We start from the raw sequence: 24,078 nt of genomic DNA on the forward strand, positions 1-24,078 counted from the left end.
TCTCTACCTTTCTAGGGGCAGGAAGGATTATTTTTTACTTTTACAGCAAGACTATTGCAGTATTGTGAAAAATAATAATAAACAAAAAGGACGTCCAAGAAAAATATCTGTTTTATTTTCTTTTTTCAGTTCTGAATACTTTTTGTAAAATTATTATTTCCTGCTTTATGATGATTAGATTCTTTTTGATTGGTCATATTCTTCTGGAAGACTTATGATCCTTAAATTACTTTTTGCATCTTGTCTTCAAGGTCAATTGCTTTGGCTTATATAGAATTCATATGGCCTTTAAAAATTACTACCTTTCACTTTTCCTCACCATTTTTCCTTCACCATAGTATTTTAGTTTTCCAGATTCATTTAGCTCTCTCTTTTTTTGTATAGACTCTTCATAATGTCAGTCAATAAACCAGTTAATAAACATTTATTGCAGTTGTGAAGTTCAAATAAATTAACAAACAATTCTCTGCCCTTATGACCGAAAGGTAGGTTTAATATTTCCTGCATTTAATACTCAAATAAGAACAATAAAAGAAGAACACAAAACCAGACTATGTTTTATTATCCACAGTAAGCAAACTTATCCTTATGGAATAAAAGTAACCACATGACCACAACAGCCAATGTTGGAACATATGCCAAATAAAAACTCATTCTACCTATTCTAATTCTTTTCTTCTACTTCCAAGGCTTCTGAAATAAATGATAAGATAACCCTTGAAATCTATATTTCTATTAGTTCATTGTGTATCAGCTTCCTATTATTCAGGGAATAGCAATGCACTCATAATATCTTGGGGGAATTTTGAGCATAACATAAAGTGAAAACAAATGCCAGCAATCTATATTCAGATAGAATATTCAGATAGCTCTGTCTTTGGAATAGATCGTACTCTAAATCCATTAGAGAAATTGCTTCAAAATTTTTCCCACATTTGTTATTATTAGCTATATTTCCCTCCATCTTATTCCTCCCCACTCCAATTTATTCCATTCTCTCTTTCCTTTTACCCTGTCCTTCTTCAAGGGTTATTTGGCACTTTTCTCTTTATGTTATATATTTGGTACTGAAGTAACTGAAATTAAGGAATTAAAATGTAGCATTTCATCAAAGATATAATGAGTTTTAAGAAATGAATAAATGAATATTACTTCATGAATTTGTGTGTCATCCTTGTGCAGGGGCCATGCTAATCTTCTCTGTATCGTTCCAATTTTAGTGTATGTGCTGCCAAAGTGAGAATAAGAAATGAATAAATAAATATTACAAGCATATTTCTGTCAATTATTTTTTTTACTTATGAATAGAATAAACATTACTACAGGGTTTAAAAATGCTCTTGTGCAAATGAATAGTAAAAATGAGTAAGAAATTGAAATTTGTGTTATCTGCTTTGGGGGACTGCCCAGGCACCCATTTCAGAGAGCCACTCTAATTATATGTAACTATTTTAACATTTTAACACCATTTTCATGAACTCAACATAAAATTATCAGATATGCCCAGTGTGAAACAGCTGAATCCCACCACTGATTAATTGCATATTATGTGCTTTAGACTGGGCTAAATATTGGGGATAAAAACCAAAGATAAGTCTTGCTTTCAAAGAGTTTATAATTTAATGAAACAAGACAACACATTTTTAAAAAAAGCTGAAATGCTGGGTGGGAGAGGGTATAAAGAGGTTACTTAGACCAAAGGCTACAGCCAGAAAATCATGATATAATTGCTCTTATAATTTTCTTAGGGGGATTTGGAAAAAGCTCTCAGATGTCCATCTTCTACTCTCTCCAATCAGAAGGAGGAAACAGATCCAAAGGCAAAGTTATGAGAAGGTGTAAGTTTCAAGATTGATATGATCTTGGAGAATAATGAGTTTCTAGAAACCATAAGAAAACAAAGGAAAAGGCAGATGGAAAATGAAGAGGTTTCATTTTTTTTCTAACCTGTTATTGATATTTAAATTCTGCACTGAAAGTTTATAATCATGAAAATTACACATATAAACATTATATATGTGTTTGTAGTTATACATGTGTACATCAGTTTCATGAATTGGTATGTATTGGCTATAGTAGAACTCTGAATATATGCATATATGAATCACATGTATACATGAGTGTATACACACATACTATATTGACAGCAAAATATATAGGACTATAGTCAGCAATGTGACCTATATGAATGAGTATATAATACAATATATTGTATATACACCTGTGTATGCACACATATTCAGAAGTCTATTGTAGTCATTTCATACCAACTTTCAGCATAAACATTTACACTTGAAAAATCAGGAAATGCTACAAATCAAAGCATAATTCTATCAAGTCTTGTGAAGCCACATATACTAACTTCACCAAATTCTTACTTGCATCTCCCTCTTTTCTTCTCATAGTTAGCCCAAATTAAGATATACCACTTTTTATAAGGTACAGAGAAAATGGGAAGGATGTTTTGTGAAGAGTTTCTATAGATTCATGGGTTCTTAACTGAGGGTCAATTCTCAGTCAGAAGCAGATTTTTTTTCTCATCATTTGGTTTAATAGTTAGTATTTGCTGCTTAGGGTGATAAGCAGTTACAGAGAGAAGTTGAGTGTGCCCAGCTAATTCTCTGCAAAAAAGAAGGTATCTCAATAGGAGCACCAGGTACAACTGGTTTTTGTTTTAGGTTTTTTTCTTTTTTGCAAGGCAAATGGGGTTAAGTGGCTTGCCCAAGGCCACACAGCTAGGGTATTATTAAGTGTCTGAAACCAGATTTGAACTCAGGAACTCCTGACTCCAGGGCCCCGGGGCTTTATCTACTATATCACCTGGCCACTAGGCCACCTAGCTGCCCCAGGTACCACTGTTAAGTCAGATTTAACTCTTTCTCTAAATTGTGAATTGAATGGAATGGAGGGGGGGCAATTGGCAAAGGAAAAATGTAATGAGGAAAAATGTTTTAATGTATTAATTCATATGTATTTTATCTCTTCTAACATTTGTAAATTGAGCTGTAAATAGTCTATATCTGACATATACTTTGTCTTTGTGAATAGTCAAGATAAAAAGCTCTGGAAGCAGTGACTAATCTTTAAGGTCATTTAATTTGGAAGTCATTAAATATCTCTGGAATGAATAAAAGAACATATTTTAACAAAAATATAATTAAACATATTCATTATGTATCCTCAAACAAGGAACAACTTTTGGGGGTTTATTCTATTGTCAGTTAAGTGGTGAAGTTGGGCTTACTGATTTCTTAAATCCCTTTTCTTTGAGCACTGCATGATTTTAAGCAAACAATTATTCACAAGAGCATAGATTCAGAGCCATAAATAATGTCAGATATAACCTTGATTTAGTTAATCTTTTATTGAAAGAAGAAATTAAATGGCTTGTCCAGATTCACCCAATTAAATAGATCTGAGGAAGAATACAAAACCAGTCTTCCTGATTCCAGGTCTAGCTATCCACTGTCCAATTCTTGGTTCATATTATCAGAAGCCCTATTCAAATTCTTTACTTTATCATGGAATCAACACTGGGTTCTCAAAGGCTATGCCTTGTGCTGTAATATATCCTACGCAGCAGCATAATACTGTGAGAAAAGCACTAATATAGAATAAGAAGACTTGTATTTTAATTTTACCTCTGATAATTATTACCTTTTGTGACCTGGGGCAAGTAACAACTTCTCTTAGTTTCCATCTCTCTATCTGTAAAATGAAGAGGTTAAGGCAAGTAGACACTGAAATTGCTTCTAATCTCAAATTAAGGATTCTGCGATGGCCTGTAACTCTGGTTAATGAAATTTGGAGAATTTCATTAATCACTAGATTGAATGCAAGGTATTACATTTTCACTACCTCACACTCAAAGATCATCTACTAGTTACAGAAGAAATTAAGTTGTCAGGAGAAAAATCATCCTGAAGAAATTAAAGGTCTTTAAATAGGATTCAAAAACATTGAGCTTGAAAGGAATTGAGTACATCCATTTCGACTCTTCTCATTTTAGACATGAAGAGAGCTAAGGACAAGGAGCATTAAGTGGCTTGCTCAAAGTTACAGTATGTACAAAAGATAAGATGCCAATTCTGATCTTCTGGCTCCAGAGTCCAGTGTCCTTCTCATTGTAACACACCACCTCTATGCAATGTATCCTTTTTGATACTTTAGAGAGGTAAATTCCAGTCATGGATAGGGTCAATCAAAACCATGACTTATTTCCTTAGTACAATCTGTGATTTAAAAACCTTTACTATTTCACAAAGCCTAAATTGTTAGTGTTTTGTCAACCCACAATAACTTTACATATACTTTGTATATATTTTTAATATTTACTTTTATGTATACATATTGGTCCCTACCCAAGTCTTTGGCAGAAAGGACTGTTTAATTTATATCCTTGTATCTCCAAACTGAGTCACTATATCCTATAGTTTGAAGACTAAACCTCAGAGCAAGGAAGTCCTGGGCTTAAGTTGGGACTCTGAAGCATCCCACATTTGATAACTTTCTACTTTCTATCTGCATTACTGCATGGTTTTCATCTCCTTGGTATATGATGCCCCTCCCAGAAAAAAAAAATTAATTACCTAAAATCTCATCACATTCTGCTAATTCAACTTTCAATGCTCATTTTTCCAAGTCCCTAAATTTTTCAATCCTCTGATTAGAAGACTGGAGTATGGTAAACTAAACTAATTCCAATTTCCTTTATAGAGAATTGGGGCCTGATCTTTTCAACTAGTTGTACACTTTCTATCTACATCTCTAGTCCTTCTTTCCTCCTCCCTCATCTCCCAAGCTTTTATGTGCTATCTTCAGAAATTAAACCCTTAGGGAATCATACCTTTACCTGCAGTTATTCTATCCAAAGAAATTTAACTTTTGGTTGATGAAAGCTCAAAAGATATTATTAAGGACAATGCTTTAAACCAAAATCACTGTGACTCTCACTGATTGGCACATAATAAATTCTAGCTTAAGCTTACCTTGCTCATTGTTTGGGTTTAGATGACTCAGAATAAATGCTATTTCTCTTTTGGCTAGAATCCTTGAGGGTCTTCCTATCTCAGATAGCTTTTTTTAAAGTCTTGGTAAAAGAAGTCACTTTTTTCCTCATTTCTTATTTAGTCTGGATCACTGAATAGGTGTTGGCTCAGACAAACTGATACCTAGGAAAAAATCTTACCTTAAAAAGGCCAAAGTATGCAATGGCATGAATTGGTCATTTCCAGTTGTCCATTTTTTTCCACTGGATCTAGATGGTTTAAGAGGAGAGAGCAAGGCAGATGACCTTGAACAGTTTTTGTCTCTCTTCAGTACAGTTCACTTTCACGTCATAACATTACTTTCCCAATGTCATGGTCCTCTTTGAGAACAAATAACAAATAATAACAAGTTCCTAAGTCAGGGCACTTCATTAATATGCAGCATTTATATTGTCTTGTACTGCATTTGTAAGCTGGGGAAAATCACTTACTTTTCAGCATTCTAGATAAGTAACTCTCTAAGAAAAAAATTTGTAAAATTTTCACAGTTCCTAGTGTTCATTGGTACAGACTCTCATAATAAAAAATCCAGGTATAATTTTTTTTAATTCCCTGAATTTAGCCTAACATTTACATTTAATTATTACTTGTAGAATTTAATTGGATATTCATAAAATGGGATGTCTTGACTGTTAACTAGATTTTAAACCCAATAAGAGCAGAGAGTCTTTCTTTTGTTATCCCTTTTCACTCAAGATCTGACAGTATACCTTAGGTATAGGAGAAGTTAATAAATAAATATTTGTTGAATAATTATTATAGATTTGATAATAAAAGTAATCACATGCTTAATATTATATTATATATGTATATATATATATATATATATATAGTCATGATGTTATTTAATAACATAGTTACACTGTTTTAATATTTATACTTCATTATTGAAGAACACCATGACATTAGGGAGGTGATGCCATGACAAACATGTTAATTAGATTTGAGTGAAGGAATGCTGTGTTAAGTCACCAATCTCACTTTCTCCTCCAGAGCTATTTAATCCAGTGGCCAGGCAACTGTAGATGGCCATGGACATGAGGCAGTTAGGATTAAGTGACTTGCCCAGGGTCACATAGCTAGTAAGAGTCAAGCATCTGAATTCAGATTCAAACTCCCATCCTCCTGATTTCAAGGCCAGTATTCTATCCACTATACCACCTAGCTACCCTAATAACATTGTTATACAATATGAAACAATGCATAATATATGATAAAATATATATGTTCCCTAATATAAAAATAATGCATATATATGTACAAATACACACATGTAAATATTGTGTATATTAATACTATAATGCCTGTGTTTTATGTATAAATAAAATTTGCTGTTTTGGTCTTATCTGATTTTTTTAACCTTATTTTGAGGTCTCTTGCTAATTTTAAAGAAAAGAAATCTAAGGAAAATGGTTCACACAGCTTGTGTCTGTGTGCAGATTTGATGTTACACACGTATATACACACCTGTTATGCACATATATGTATATGTTATACATGTATATATATGATATATGTTATAATAATGCAACAATGTGCACAAAACAATATATGCAATACCAGTGTTGTGCTTAAATAATATAGACCCACAATATGCTTATAAATACATATCTAAATATAAATGAACATATGTGCATGCATATGCATGTGTATTTATAGAAACACATTGATAGTATTTATAATTAATATAACATGTGCAGTATATTATGCATATTGCACATATAATATTGTAAAAATGACAGCATTCATAATTAATATAACATGTACAGTGTATTATACATGTAGAATATATAACACTGTAAAAGAATATACATATATGTGTATACTTGCACACATGCATATATTCCATCTATTAGTTATCAAATGAATGTTACTAAAGGAAGCAAAAATCAAAAACATAAAAACTTTTACTAATAACAATAATTATAAGATGCAATAAGACAGTACTATAACAAACCAATAAATCCTGAGCAAAAGTGTAATATGCTCAGTGATAAAAGAAACAAGGCAGTGGATCTTCTCCATTTAAGTCCTCTATATGATTGAAAGTCTCCAAAAGTTTTTGCATGAATACACACACATACACACCACAAGTAGGTGACTGCCGAAGAAGTTAACATACAGTGTAACTGAAAAGGATTTTCATTGACTGAAAAAAATGCTTTAAAGAATAAATTAAACTTCAATGAGTAATGTAGTTTCCCACATACAGCTTATTCACTTTGATATGATTGCCAAGAAAGCTAATGCAATAATAGACTATATTTTATGGTGCTTTACATATATTATCCCTTTAAGAAAGTCACATTGTCTAGGAAAAAATATTTCTGGTGTCTTCTGCCTTAGACTATGTCTATTATATTGTGCTCAGTTCCAGGAACTACCTTTTAAGAAGGTTAAATAACTTGTCCAATGACATGTAGCCAGTCTATGTCAAAAGTAATACTTGAACCCAAATCTTTTTGGCTTTGAAATTGGCTCTCCAGCCACTGTAGCACACAGAAAACGTCTGAATTACTAAGCCTGTTGATGTTTTTCTCCATTTATCTTTGTAGTCTTAAAATTTTGCTTGGGGAGACTAGAGGACTCATTTATAGAGAACAAAATAGACAAAACCACTCAAAGAAAAGAGATTAACACCTAGGAGTAATAACAAACAAATATTAAATAGAAGATGTTGGGTTACATGAAAAGATATGGAGAGGCAGCATGGGGTTGTGTCAGAGAGAGTGGAGCTGGAGTCTTAAAGACTTGTATTCCAATTGAAGCTTCAGAAATGGCTAACTATCTATGATACCATAGGCAGGTATTTAACTTGTCAGTCTGCTAGTTCCCAAGTATTCTTGCCAAGGTTATTGGTGTGATCATGTGTCAAAATATATGAAAACTTTTGTTCACCTTAAAATACTATATTATTATTATAAGAACAGGGTTGAAGGAGTGCACTAGAATCAATTCATATAAACTTTTTTTAGGTTTTTTTTTGAAAGGCAAACAGGGTTAAGTGGCTTGCCCAAGGCCACACAGCTAGGTAATTATTAAGTGTCTGAGACCAGATTTGAACCCAGGTACTCCTGACTCCAGGGCCAGTGCTTTATCCACTATACCACCTAGCCACCCCTATATAAGCTTTTAAAAAATGATTGCTACATCTTCAGTGTGACTCTTTACACCTAAGAAATCAATAAGTACTACAAATTATTTTAATTTATTATTTTGTTGATTATCTAGACTTAAGAAAGTAATGTCCAAAATTTTAATAATGTAGATTAAACTGAAAAGTGTTTCTTTTTGTGAATTGGTTACCATACCTTTACCATTATATATCTGGGATTACTATTTCAAGGAGTTGTCCAAATAAGGAAAATAATTGCAGCTTGAATTATACATGGCTATTTTCAATGTCTCAAACTAAACTTCCCAGCACAGAAAATTTATCATTATCATGAAATATATTTCTATGAAGGATTTTTGAACCTACTGTTTATTGTTAAAGAAAAAGGCTTCCTAATAATCAGAATTATAGAAAAATGAAATGGATTTCTTTGAGAGGCATTGAGTTTCCTGTCACAAGAGAGGTCTTCATATAGAGGTCAGATGATCATTGATCTTGTGTCAGGTCCTGGATTTGAGATAAATAAGGCTGGAGGTCCCTTTCCATTATAGGATACTGTATTGTCCTGTTTTTAGATAGTATGTGTGCTATCTATTCATGTTGAACAAAATAGGCAGTTTGTATGGCATCATTGCAAATTGAAACATTAAATGTTGGAATTGTTAAATTTGTAGAAATGGATAATGAAATGAATCTGTCTTAATAGTAGACTGAGAATTGGTTCAGCAGAGAACCAAGAGATGAATGTTCTTAGTCCCTAGAGATATCCAGAAGATCAAAAGAGTCAAAAGTTACAGAGAAGATAACATGGATGAGGATTAAGAAAAGGAAATTAAATTTGGCAATTAAAAGATAAATGGTAACTTTAGAAAGAGCAATTTCAATTGAATGATGGTATTAGAAACCAAACAATAGAGATATTAGAAGAGAGCAACAATACAAAGTGTAAGTAATAATTGTGGTTTTCTTTGAAGGAATTTGGGAAAAGGAGGACAGTACCTGATGGAGATAGCCAGATCAAGTGAGGTATTTTTAAGGATGGGGGAAGCAGAAGTGTTTGTAGGAAACAGGGAAACAACCAATAGACAAGACATTAATTTTCAACTAATGAGAAAGAGAGTAATCTGCTGAAAAAAATAGTTTGCAAAGGCACTGAGGTATTTTTCTTAAAAAGAAGAGCCTCTTTTTGAACGAGACAGAAGCGAAGTAGGAAGTAGTGGAAGAAGATATTTGAATAATATGAGAACGTGAAAAGAGGGAGCTTTCAGGAAATAAAATGTTTGCTTTTTCAGTGTGGTTTGAGGAAAGGTCCTCAGGTGAGAGGTTGGAAGAGGGGTAGAAAATTTTGAGGGGTAAAAAAAAGTTTGGAAAAAATAACCATGGTGAGTGGGACAGTATGTCAGTTAGGGAGGCATTGCCTTGCTGAAGTGAGAGCCTAGTTAAGATTTTACAACATATGTTTGCAATGGACCTAGACAGTAAGGTTTCATGGTTTTCTACATCACCATTCACTCCCTTATTAATAGGAGCAAATGTATAGATAGTGAGTAATATCATCTCATTTTATTGAGAAAGAAATGAGATTTAATTATTTTCTCAAATTCACATAGAGAGTAAGTGACTCAAGTGAGATCTGAATCTTCACCTAGATCCCAAAACAATATTGTTGCTGTGGTTGTTTGGTTCTTTTCCTGGGCTCCAATTTTTTGTAATTCCATTTGTTTTTTTTTTAACAAAATAATGAGTTGGTTTGACATTTCCTTCTCCAGTTCATTTTACAAATGAGAAACTGAGGAAAACAGGGCTAAGTGACTTTCCGAGAGTCATGACATATTTGGTAAGTGTCTGAGGCTGGATATGAATTCATGAAAATGAGTCTTCCTGAATTCAATCCCAGTGTTCTATCTAATGTGACATTCTTCCCTCACTGAAAATAATATGAAACAATTTGGAAGAAAAAGAATTAAGCGGTTGGGGTATATCATGTTAAAAGTTTTGCTTTAACTGAATGGGTGGCAGCCAGTATGAAGACATGGAACCAGGAGTATCTCATGGCTAAGAGTAAGAAAGTCAATTTGGCTAGACCACAGCTTATGTGAAGGAGTTTAATATATAATAAATCTGAAAAGGTACTCAATTCAATTAAGTACAATTCTGTTTTATTCAATTTAGTTCCCTAAATATTTATTTAGAATCTGCCCTGAGCTAAGCTCTGTGTTATTCCCTCAGGATATAGATACAAAAACTGTACAAGGAACTTTCATTCCATTGGGCAAAAACAATTACCCAAGAAAATGAATACAAAGTGACATACATTTACCTAGATTCTTGTTTTTTCAGTGTCCTTCAAAAAGAACATAAAAGTTTAAAAAACCTCTTCTAATTTATCAGTAATTCAGTATAAGTAGCATCTGATTTCATGAAATTCTATTGCATTAAGAATAAAAGCCTTACATTAAAATTTAGTTGTTCTGGTATCTATTTTGAAGTCCAGAATTTCTGGGCTTGCCATTATACTCTTGAACTCTTTCTGCCCTCTCATTTTCTTCTTAATGTAATTTTATCCCAATAATAGCTTTACAAGACTAATTATTGCAAGAGGAGGTGTTTCCTCCAATCCATCTTAATCATGAGTGGGTGTGAGATAAAACTTCAAGAAAAAGAAGGTTCAAGGAAGAGGAAAAGGTGTGGAAAGGGAGGTGCCTCAGAGTTGATAAGAAAACAGGGAGAAGAAAATTTACTCTGCCCCCAAATAATTGAATTCAACCACTCTCAAGTGACTTTGCAAAGTGTCTTGTTACCATTGCATCATACCTAGAACCACAAAGCTAACTTACCTAAATTCTTTGGAAATCTAAACTTGCTCCTGTTCTCTTTTGTATTCCAGGCCCATCTTCCTCCTTCCCAGTTTTTCTATAAAACTTTACTGGACAGAGAAGTGGTTTGGCTAGAATCTGACTGAATCCTGTATCAAAATGTTTGGTGGCTTATGCTTGTCACAGTTCAACAATTTTAATTTTTAAATGGCTATTTATCTTGTTGAAATATTTACATTATTGTGGTGAGCTGCAAAATTTCCCAATTCTGCCACTGAGATTCTGTGGTAAAATTAGCTTTGTAGTCTTTAATGAAAATTACTTGAGAAGTTTACTTTATGGAAGATGTCTTATCAATCACTCAGCTCTTCATTCACATAGAAAATAGATAAATACAAATAATATGATCAAAGATGGGCTGACTTCAAAATAGTTTCTTAACTCCTCTTGAATATAGCCCTGAAAATTTGGGTGTCTAAATAAAACTTCTGAATTTAAAGGTCAACCTGACTTGGAATTATTGAAAAGCATCCAGAACCATTTTTCTAATCCACTATATAATCATCATATTCTCACCCCCCCACAAATTATTAAGTAACTACTAGACAGCTTACCATACCAGCATTCACAATCACTATTAATATGGATCTCCATCTCCTGTGCTAAAGCATCACGTGCCAAATTTCTCATTTGAACACAGACCAAATTTCTAGATTAAAATGCCGAATGTGGAATATGGATGTGATAAAAATTGGAAATATCATATATAGTCATATATAAGTATGTTTGAAAAGATGTATATAAAATTATGTGGAATATCTAACATAGAATATTATTTGTGCAGACTATCATGCAAAATATGATTCAAAGAATTAAAGATATAAAAATGAATATATGTACACATGTAAAAAGGATGAAAAGAAGGAAAGAAGGGAGACAGAACTGAAAATAGAAGAATTTCATAAGGAGCTAGAAGAAAACACCAAAAAAAAGCTTTTTAGTTGCTTATCAATAATTTTTTGAATTATATTTTATTTGTTTTGATCAGTGAATTCATTTTAATCCTTTAGCCCATGCCCCATTTGAGAACACAAGGGTAAAATATCCATTATAATATAAAGTCAATCAAAGCAAAATTCCATGTTAGTCATGTTCCAAAAATATTTTCCTCAGTCTGTATTCTGAATCCTTCACATCTATATCATAAAGTGGGTAGAATGTTTCATCATTAGTCCTCTGCAATTGTAGTTGGTCATTCTATTGATAGGAGATCAACTCAATAATATTCCACCTTAACTGGATCATCCATACCTTAATTTGTGGACAATCCCTCAGATTACCATTATTTACCAATTCAAATAACTATATCTATATATATATCTATATCTATATCTATCTATCTATCTATCTATCTATCTATCTATATCTATATATATATATATGTATAGTTGCAAATCTTTAGAATCTTTCTCTTTTACTTCTGATGATTCTCTCCCTTATTGTATCTTTTTTTTCCTTAGGTTTTTGCAAGGCAGATGGGGTTAAGTGGCTTGCCCAAGGCCACACAGCCAAGTAATTATTAAGTGTCTGAGACGAGATTTGCACCCAGGTACTCCTGACTCCAGGAACCACTGCACCACCTAGCAGCCCTTTCCTTATTGTATCTTAATGTCCTCCTCCCCTTCTCCTCTTTTCTTTCTATATCTCTGTTGAGTGAAATATATTTCTGTACCCATATGTGTATTATTCTTTCTTCTTTAGGCCAATTCAGATGAGAGTTATTTTCAAATTTCAGTTTCTCTCCTCCTCCTCTTCCTTCTTGTTTGTATAGATTTCTACTTGCTTACCTTAATTATTTGAGAAAATTTTACCAAATAGTCCTTTCCCCATCTCTTATATTTTATTGCTCTTCCCTTCTCTTTTCATTTTTTTTCTTTATGATCATCAGTGAGAACTATTCAAGAATTGTTTAGTTCCTCTGTTACCCTGATGATGATAGTGTTTGAAGGGCTACTTGTATCATTTTCCTGTATTGGAATGTAGGTAGTTTATTCTTGTTCTGTCTTTTATCATTGTTCATTCATATTTACCTTTTTATGTTTCTCTTTACTCCTGTGTTTGAACTTCTAGGTTTCTACACAACTTTAGTCTTTTTCATAAGGAATGTTTGAAAGTCTTCTAATTCATTAAATTTTTTTTTCCTATATCTTTACATTAAATTTTTCTGAGTTAGTCATTCCTGTCTGTAAGTTCATCTTTCCTTCCTGGATTATTGTATTCCAAGTTCTCTACTTCTTATAATGGTGGCTGCTTAAATGATGAATGAAATGAGACTGATTATGACTCTTTTCTACTTGAATACTTTCATTCTGATTGTTTGCAGTACTCTTTTATTTTACCTGAAAACTGGATTTTTATTTGGAAAATTCTTGGGAATTTTCATTCAAAGGTTTCTTTGGGGAGGTGATTAGTTAATTCTTTCTATTTCAGCTTTGTCTCTAATTCTAAGAGATATGGAATTTTTTTCTCAAGACTTTTTGAAATATGAAGATTTAAATAATGTTTTTGGATCATGGAATTCAGATAGTCAAATGACTTAATTTTTTCTCCTTGCTCTGCTTTCAAGTTATTTGCTTTTTCCTTGAGATGAATTACTTTTTATTTTTAGTCTCTTGAATGTATTTTAATATTTCTTTTTTGCCTCACCTAGTCATTGGCTTTTATTTGTTGTAGTCTGATTTTTAAGGAATTTGTTCTTTAGATAAGATTTTGTACCTCTCGTGTTATTAATTCCCTTTTCAATTCTTTCTTCCATATCTCTCATTTCTTTTTCAATTTTTCAAGTGGTCTCATTTCATTGATTAACCTATTTTCAAATCTTTTAAAAAAAGGAAAATTCCAGAAATTTCAGTGGAATTTTTTGTTTAAAACTATGCTTTATGCTTTAATTTTCTCTGCCTTGGTAATAGGTTATTATGGTGGGCTTCCTTTTCTGTATGCTCATTCTTCCTCACTTCATACTTTTTGAAGTTGGATTCTATAGTACTTCTGAAGAAAATTTTGTGCCACTCCTGTTGCTATGCAGTTGTGAGAATTGAGTACCATATTATTTCAAGATCACAGAAATAGATTGAAGACCTGCCAGATTTCAGTGTTCACAAAGTGATCGATCAAGTGCAAAACCTGATTGCTTCTTCCATGGTCTCTACAAATTTTTGAACTTCATTTGAACAGCAAAACTATATAATTCTGCTCAATTTAGTCACCTCTATTTTTTTCAAAGTGACAGAATTGCAGACTCTCCTTTGGTCTGAGATTTTTTTTTTTCTGTCTATTCCTCTGTTGTATGAGCTAAATGCTGTTTGCCTGGGTTCTGAGCCACATTCATCATGTTACTCCTGGCTTTTGAGCTTCCTCCTCTCTCCATACACCACCCAAGTCCTCCCTGTCAAGGAACAGCATTACCCCTGTATGCAGTCCACCCTGGGTGTAACCTGAAACTGGATGATGGGTGACAAAGCTACTAGTTTTCACCTTTCAGTATAGTAATGTCCTGATGTGCCTCTGCTCTAAGTCTGAGACATGCTGTTGTGCTAGTGCAAAGCTTCTCCTTGTGTTTGAGTCCTTAGAAGTGGAGACAGCTCCTGACCTGATTCTGTCTCCACTATCTGCAGACCTTTGTGTCATTCTCCTGAATCTGAGTTGAGTGGCATAATGACTCACTAAACTTTTTTTCTAGATTTAACATTCAGGATTTAGTTTAATATATTTTCTAGAGTTTTTAGAGGTCTTTTGTGGATGGAACCCATCATGCTACTTTCATCACTACCAAGTTGTCTTCACACCCTTCTCAATAATTAAATCATTTATTAAGTATTTTTTTGTGGGCCAAGAACTGTTAGAAACTAGAGAGTAAAAACAAATAAAATATGAAACATCTCTGCTATCAAGGAGAAGGTATTATTTCCTCTCAGAAGCCATTTTTAATCCACCCTAGTTATTTGTGTTTCCTCCTTCTGCCAAAAGACAGTACATTTCTTAAGAACAAGGTCTGTTTTTTGTTTGTCCTTTTATTCCACCATTAAATAGTGTTATGCTCATACTAAGAATTTAATGGACTTTTTTTGTAGTTCTTTTAATCTGTTCCATTGAAAGCAAGAATCTGTGCCAAATTTTGCTTCATGTTTTATGTATATATATGTATGTATATACACATGTATATACATATATATATATAAAATATGTATATACACACACACACTCCATTGGTAATTGTCATTCTTATAAGAACACTAAAATAATGAACACAAAAATTTGTGCATTTCAGTCCATTTAGTGTAATTGATCTGAATGTCTTTGAATTTACTGTCTGATAAATGATAGAATGATGAAAAATATTTTAAATATATAATTTAATTTGAATATTGTGCTATTCCTTAATGCCACCCTCTGCAAAAGGTAGTGTTTTGTTATTTCAATTAAATAAGTTATAGTTCTGGATGATCTTGAACAAAGGACTTAATCTTTGTGAAACTGATCTTTATCTTGTTGTCCTTCTTCCTCCAGAATTCTGATTCCATGGTTTACTACCAATAATTGCAGATTTTTCACTACACTATAAGTAATGATAAATAAAACACATAGTCAAATATAACAAAGAAATTTTGGGAGAAAAGAAATTGATTGCATTTCTTCTCTTTTATTAGTTAAAAGAAAATCTAAGGTAGAATTAATGATTGTTTACTTCTGATGAATTATCTGGGGCTTATCTCTGAAAAAGCAGAACTTTTTGTGATGGGAATCCTTTGAAGAACCCAGGAATGTCATTCTGATGCAAATACAGATATGACCTCATTCTCTTTAGTACATATTGGATTCTTCAAAAAATTCTGTGATTTCCTTATTTGAGGTCCTCTTGTCAGATTTAAGGTAGATTGCAACCAACCCCTTTGCATATTTTATGCAATTATCATGAGTTGTTATCAGTTCAGTCACATTTGGTTCTTTGTGACCCCTGAGCTGTGCTGTTCATGGTATTGTCTTGGCAAAGATACTGGAGTGGTTTGCCATGTCCTTTAATCCACTGGATTAAAGCAAATAAAGGTTAAGTGATATACTCAGGGTTACATAGCTAATAATGTCTGAGCACAAGATAGAACTTGGATCTTCCTGACTGCAGGTCCAATGTTCTATCTACTGGGCTCCCTAGCTGCCTCAATTTTCATAAAAGGCTATGGGGGAAAAAATCAAAATAAAATAAGAATAATCACTTAGTAATAAACCTCTTGATAACAAACACCACCTATTACAATTTCATTTTCAAAGAAGACCATGACATCAAGGAAATGATGCACATGAATTGGATTTGAGTGAGAGGGTGCTGTGCTAAGTCACCAACTTCACTTTCTCCCCCAGAACCATCTGGGACAATGGCCAGATATGAATCAGGATGACTGGAGATGGCCCTGGATGTGGGGCAATCAGAGTTAATTTGCCCAAGGTCACACAGCTAAAAACTAAACTTTTTTCTAGATTTAACACTCAGGATTTAGTTTAATATATTTTCTTTATTTCTAGGTGACAAGTGCCTGAAGCCCATTCAAACTCCCATCCTCCTGAATCCAAGGGAAGTCCTACATCTACTGCACCACCTAGCTGCCTCAATCACCTCTCCTAAAAAAGAGCTTCAGAAATAGTACCCTCCCAACCGACCATATCCCCACTTCCAACAAGCACAACTTGCCCTGTTTCCAGCCCAGACAAGATATTAATTATTGAGGGAAGAAATTATTGGGAAGAAGTGACCTACCTTCCTCTCTACTACCAGCACAATACACTGATTAGCTTGCCACTTGTGTGCAAGAAAGTAAGCCCAAGTACTTTCACTAGGGCAGTACTTCCCCCAACTATTTGTCCTTTTAGTACAGCCTGCATGGACACAAGACTTGACATTACTTTTGCAGGTGCTACTGCTCCAATTGTAGCTACTAAAGACCAAAAAAAAAAAAAAAAGGACACAAACCCCAAATTCTTGCCATTGTTAAATAGTTTAAGATCAGAAATAGATATTTTATCAAAAGAAATAATATTAAAGAACATATACCACTTTCTGCTTTCTTGTTATAATCTGAGATATATTTCCTCTGACTTGCAACTGAAATGATCTTTATGTATGTATGTCTTTCCCATTAGACTGCTAGTTCCTTGAGAGAATATCTCCTTTCTTTAAAAATTGTATTGCCATATTTAGCACAGTTTGTTGTTCACTGTAAGGGTTTAATAATTTTTTTGTTAATTCATATATCAACTAGATTGATTTTCAAAGCAGACAAAATATTTCCAAATAGGGAAGATTGGTTGGGATGATTGCTCTGCTAGAATTCTCAGGGAACTACAATGAGGCATCACAAGATGTCAGAATGGTGCATTCTTGAACATTAAAAGTTGCTAACCTAATAAAATAAATAATCTCATCACTGTTTGTGAATCACACCAGCCTTTATTTCTAATGTCTAAAAAAAAATCCAACTAAAATTCAAAATTAAAAATGAAAGGAAATATTGTGAACACACCCAAAGTGAAAGAGTACTGAACCTGGAGGCAGATGTCTTTGCTTTCAGGTTCACTTTGACACATGGGCCAAAAGCTTGGGCAGTTTATTCTTGATTTTGTCTGAACCCATGATAATGCCTTCCTTTGAAAGACAGAGATAGAGAAACAGTATAATTAGTGATGGAAAACTGGTTCAGATAAAATAAGAATAACCTCAGCTTTAAGTCAAACCTCAAACCAAAAACCCAACCCCAGCCTTTTTTTAGGTTCAGATAGGTTCAGATAAGTTTGGACTTAAAGAAAACAAGGACATTTCTCCAGGCTTATGGGGACTGCTTTGAGCTTTCAGAAAGGAGCAGGATAAGTGTAGAGTGTGAGCACGGCTCCTCCTCATTACAGCCTGAGGTTCTGGCTGTGCTTTTGCAATAACTTGCTATTTGATGGGGCAGAACAAAAAGGGAATATACTGCTTAGACCTGGAAGATTCTGTTTTTGCACTTACCACAGGATTACTGTGGAGCCAAAAAGATGAACATTCTCTATAAATGTAACCTTTAAAAAAAGAATGTTAAAGAATGTGACGTATAGAAATTGGAGATGTTTACACTGACAAATTTAGAGGAAAATTCTTTTCATGTGTGTTTCTTTTCAAGGTATTTTAAATATTATAAAATTATATTTTTCTATTTCCTTAACTTCTTTACTTTTGTTCCTCCCTTTTCTTCCCTCCTTTCTTCCTCTCTTCTTTCCTTCCTTCTACCCTCCCTCCTTCTCTCCTTTACAAGTTGCTTTCTTTGTCTTCCTTCCTGTCTTCTATCTCTCATTCACTTTCTTAACTCCTCTGAATTTATTAATTGGTGGACTTGGAGGATTATATTTAATTTATTTGAAGTAGGAGGTAGTGCAAGATACCAAGCAAGTTGAATAAAGATAATGTTCTTACTTTCAAGTCATGTTTACAAGCTACATTATCAGGTAATCCCTTGAACTAGAGAGGATAACACAGATAATCAGAAAGAAAAGAAAGGCTACCTGTTCTTGCCTTTCTGAACATCTGCATTCCCACTCCTCCCCTAAAGCATCAGATGTTCTTTGAACACATCTCCTGATGCTCTCATTAAGTGGTCCATGTGTGTGTTGAATATCAAAGGAATGAAAAAACTTTCAGGCAAAAATGTTGCCCAAGAAAGTGTACCAAATGAATAAAGATCGTTTTTGTCCTTCTTTATCAAAGAAGACCAACTTGACATCCCTATGTAAAACATGGATTAAAGTATATCCGACTGTGATTGATCAGACTAATATGAACTCGGAATGCTCTACTACAGGTTGGGCACAAATAGTCCATGTGACCACAGGGGTGTTTATATTAAACTTAAGTATCTCATGTTTCCTTTCAGCTTCTTCAATTCTGCCTAGCTCAAACACCTCAGCAGCCTCTCTGATGAGGGCATGCTATGTTGGTTGGTCCTGTATCAGTGTCTGCTATGCTACATAATCAATTCTAAAGTTCTTAAGACCCTTCTGATTCCCTTGTGAGGCTTTCCCTGTGTGAGTTCTCCATAAAACAATTTTTTTTGGCAAGAATACATTTGGCAATCTAACAATTTGGACAGGCTATCATAGTTGCACTATCTGTAGTACTGTTTGAATGCTTAGTAGTATAACTTGAGAAAGGACCTCGGTATCTGTTAATTGTTAGGTTAAAATTGGCACAAGCAGCAGAGAATTTATTCATCTCAGCTTCAGAAGCTGCCTTAAGTTCACAATCATTTGCAAACAGAAGACCATTCACCAACACTCCCTCCACTTTGGTCTTGGCTTGTAGCCTTTACAAGATGAACAATTTACCATCAGTGAGATAGCTGACCTTGATGCCATGCTCATCCTCAGTTGGTAACAAGGCTGAAAACCTGTTAAAAAGCATGGGAGCAAGGACACAGTTTTGTTTGCCTTCATTGGTGACCAGGAAATCATGAGAGCATCAACTACTATCAACTAACCTAGGCAAGCATATTGTCATGTACAACACTGATGAACTTCTCCGGGCAAGTAAATTTTGATATAATTTTCCTCACAATTGACCATATCAAAGACATTGGTCAGATCTACAAATGTTACATCCAGACCTCTGTTCTGTTTCTGACATTTTTACATATGCTTAAAGTATACACAAATAATTGAGAGTGCTTATATTTGAATTACCCTAGCTAGAACATGCTAAACAGTGAGATGAAGCTAATTTGAATCATTTGAACTCTGCTGTAAACCCAAGTAGTTTTGACTTCACTAGAGAATGTGGCTAGACCTTTTCTATTATTATTGAAATTGATGGTTTACTGTCACCTATTATAAATAACATGTGACAGCACCAGCTATTAACAGTGGCTCCTGGCACCACAATCCAGTTTTGATTTAATCAAAATACATCAAAGAAAATCCGTTTTCTCACTCTTTACTGCCTGGGCTTCTGGCATTTTCTCAGAGATGGTATATTCAGCATATTTCTAAAAGAAGAGATTTCCTTGTGCCAATATAAAAACAAGTATTGATCTGTCAAGAAAAGGATTTTAAATTCCTATGAGTTCCCCACATAAAATTATATGTCATCAGTAACATGTTTACTATGTTATTTTAAAGATCATTTGAATTAGTGTTAATGGTCTTGAAGGATTCACAGAATCTAGACTGGAAGGAACATTAGAGTTCATCTGTATTAATACTAACCATGTCATTTTAACCAGAGAGAAAATGAAACACAAGGAAGTCAGTCAGGTAACAAGATTTGTGTAAGGTTACCCAGCTTTCAATAATCATTAAGATTGGAATCCAAGTCCCATGACAGCAAAGCCATTGTTCCAACCCCTAAATTCAAAGTATTATTATAAGTAATCTATAAATAATTAAAGTTCTAAAAATGGCAGATATTCATAAGCTTTCTGATGCAGAGTTGTAAGGGAGTTTAGAAGTGATATAGTACAATGCCTTATTTTATAGATAAGCAAACCTGAGATCTAGAGAAGGGTTATGACATCTAAGGTCATATAGAAGATTATAAGTAACAAATCTATCATGATTCCTATGGTGTAAGTGAAGAAACTGATAGTGAAACAAAAACCCAATTAGTGGAATAGACAGGAAGAACATCCAAACATAATTTTTACTCAAATACTTCATCCAACCCATTATTTTCATTTCTATTTAATATAGACCTATGATTCCATTCATGTGAATATTCCTACTAATCTCAACCCTACACTGCTTTGCTTTTCCATGAAAATTTTATTCACACATTTGTACAGATCCTCCATGGAAGATCTATCCATTTTGCTAAAAACCTTCAGCTCCTTTTAATATCTAACTGGCACCAAATATGTTGCATATGGAATATCTTTATCTTTGTACATGAACAACACAGTTCCAGTTTGGTCCTATATAAACTCAAAATTCCTTTGTCAACATTCCTGATGCAAAAACCTTCATTGCTAAAATAATTAAGTCCAGTTATGCCCACCATATTTATTTCTGTTGTCCTTTGGTTTACCTGCATTATTGATTTTCCAAGATCATGTGTTTGCTAATTGTACTGAACAATCAAAAGTATTGAATTAAGGAAATGTTTGTCCCAAATGCTAAATTAGTTTGGGATTGTTGAAAGAAACAGTTTTCCAATATGACTCAGTATGATCTCTTCTTCCTACTCAATTCTGGACTTAGGTCATTGTCATTTTAGAGGGCTTGCATATTTAAAATTATAAATTTGGTATTTGAATAGATATTTTTAGGGGGTTTTTTAGATTTTTTTTTCCCAAGGCAATGGGTTTAAGTGGCTTGCCCAAGGCCACATGGCTAGGTAATTATTAACTGTCTGAGGTCAGATTTGAACCCAGGTACTCCTGATTCCAAGGTTGGTACTCTATTCACTGTGCCACCTAGCTGCCCCCTGAATAGATTATTTTTAAAAGTGAAAATCATTCCTCAATATTCCTTAGTAGTCTTGAAGGTTTTTTTAAATTTATTTTTATAAACCAGAAATGGTTATATTTTGTTTTCAATATTTCATAAATCTTCCATGACTTACCAGTAGTCGCTGAGGCTGACACGTATATGGACCAACAGAAATTGGATGTCTTTTCCTCCCTACCAATAAGAATTTGAATCATTTCTCCATATCAGAGAACAAGTCACTTGACCCACTTTGGTACCTCCCATTGTATTAGACAAGACAATAGTTATCTATCTCAGTTTAGTCATAATTGACAAAGAATGTGCCCCTCTGTCATATCTTTTGATACCTTGGACTTAACCTCTGTGCCACAATGAGACACTAGACTTAAAATTGCATGCTAGAGGGCTGGTTGCTTTATCAGAGGTTTTATATTGTCACTCTATTCACCCCCCCCCCCAACCCCCTTCTAAGCCTGATAGCAGTTAAGGGAGACTGAGAAGAGAGAATAAAGGAAACCTTTCCCTTTCTTTCCCTTGCCTATTTCCCTTCTCTTCTCTTCCTCTACAAGTAAGATCTTGTAAGATCTCTTGTTAGACATCCAACAGATAAAAAACAAAAAAGTTACTGTTTCTTCCACAGTTTATAACTTGATTTTTGATGGCTTGATTATTCACATATGTCTTGGTCAAAGAGAAACACAAAGGAGAATACTTATGCTCCTGACTAGTACCTTTTCTGAAGTCATTTCAACACTGACTAGAACAGGGACTTTTAACCTGGGATTCGTGAATTTGATTCTCTTTTAATAAATATTCAATTGACAACATTTTAATTTAATTGGTCTCCTTTGTAATGCTACAAATCTTATTTTCTATGTTTAAAAACATTATTCTGAGATGTACTTCATATGCATCATCAACCTGACAAAGAGGCTCAGTTAAGAATATGCTTTCAGGATGTGCTAACTGGGAACAAGATGGAAGGAGATGAGGGAAAAGGAAGGAGTGGATTTACATTCCTTTTCTGTCACTTCAAATGGAACTTAATTTCTAAAAAGCATGCAAAGATTCCAGTTGAAAAGGATATATATTCATGTATATTATATATATATATATATATGTTTACATGTATAAATATACACCACAAATGTATCTGTGTATAATTATACATACACATGTATATATTCATATGTACATGTGTCCATATACATTTTTCTAACACATACTTATCTACACACATATGTATATAAATATACATATGAACACACACACACACACACATATATCAGGGCTATCCTTCAAACCCTGAAATTCTTTTCTCCCATTTCTGGTGTACACTATGTTCTTTTGTAATTATAAATGTATGTTTCCCATCACCACAAAGACTTCACATTGCTTGAAGGAAATTCTGCTTCAAAGACTTTAAATTTTGAAGGGCAGGACCCCTTCTAAGAGCTACCATGGCTTGAGGTGATTCCTTCTTTAACTCATCCACAGGAATACCCATTGGCCAGCCTCATTGGCCTGTACAGTGTGTCTGGATTGGCCTGGGGCTTTGGCGGTTTCAGCTTTTGAAAATAGTATCTTAGGATTTTTTTTAAATGTAAATCTCTGTGGTTTTTTTTTTTTAAAGAATGTCTTTTTAAGCATACTCAGTTGCTATCTTAAAAGGCAAGAAGGGTTCCAATCCTTTCTGATCTTGAAAGGAAAAAATGAACTTTGAGGAAAAGTGACTCTTTGATTAGAGGGCAACTTCACATTGAGATTGAGTTTCAGTCCTTAGCAGCCACTGAGCAGAGTTAAAGGGAAAGTAAGGAGGGAAAGAAGAAAGGAAACAGAAATTTAAGATTAAATAGTCTAGGTCTGAAGAAATGTATAACACATTTCACCAAGACAGTCTCTACTGTCAGAGAGTGAATGTACATATGTGTGTGTGTATGTAATCTTTACAACTCTAATGTATTCTTAAAGATTTCGCTTTTGACAACAGCTCTATGAAGGTTCTAGTCTGAGTTTCTCAAAAGCTTAGAGTCTGAAAGAGTCCAAAAATTCATCTAGTTCAGGCCCCATATTTTGTAGGTGTGGTCTAGAGCTACCTGGCTCAAGATCGTAAAGCTAGATAATGACAGAACTGGGAACTCTAATTATCTATATGGGAGCTTTATAAATCATGTTCCAGTCTCTTCCCTGAGTTTTGATCCTATCACCAAATGCTTCTCAAACTAGATGTCCCAGAGACATCTCAAACTCAACATATTCAAAAATGGAATTTATTATATTTTCCCCCCAAGTCAGACCCTCTTCTAAACTTTCTTTTTATTATGTTGAAGTCACTATTATTTTGTGTTTGAAATGTTGGAGATGTTGGCATTATTCTCACTCCTTTTTTACCCTCATTCCACAAATCAGATCAGTTACCAAATGGTGTTTTGACATTTAGATCACCTCTCACATCCATTCTTTTCTTTCTACCCACATAGGAATTAGTCAAACATTAATTAATTAAATTAATTAAAGCATTCATCATTTTTCATCTAGATTATTGAAAGTTTCTTAATTAGTTCCCTGTTTCAACTTTCTTCTTACTTCATTCCATACT

The 24,078-nt window shown here is 33.7% G+C and overlaps 1 non-coding gene across 1 annotated transcript; it reads right to left on the reverse strand.

The window, feature by feature from the left end:
- Window positions 1–1,137: 1,137 nt before the first annotated feature.
- On the reverse strand, window positions 1,138–1,244 carry LOC141503596 (U6 spliceosomal RNA). The gene has a single exon (XR_012472942.1). It is a non-coding gene; the product is annotated as a U6 spliceosomal RNA (small nuclear RNA).
- Window positions 1,245–24,078: the final 22,834 nt, after the last annotated feature.

The sequence above is a fragment of the Macrotis lagotis genome, chromosome X, assembly GCF_037893015.1.
Source record: "Macrotis lagotis isolate mMagLag1 chromosome X, bilby.v1.9.chrom.fasta, whole genome shotgun sequence".
Taxonomy (NCBI): Eukaryota; Metazoa; Chordata; class Mammalia; order Peramelemorphia; family Peramelidae; genus Macrotis; species Macrotis lagotis.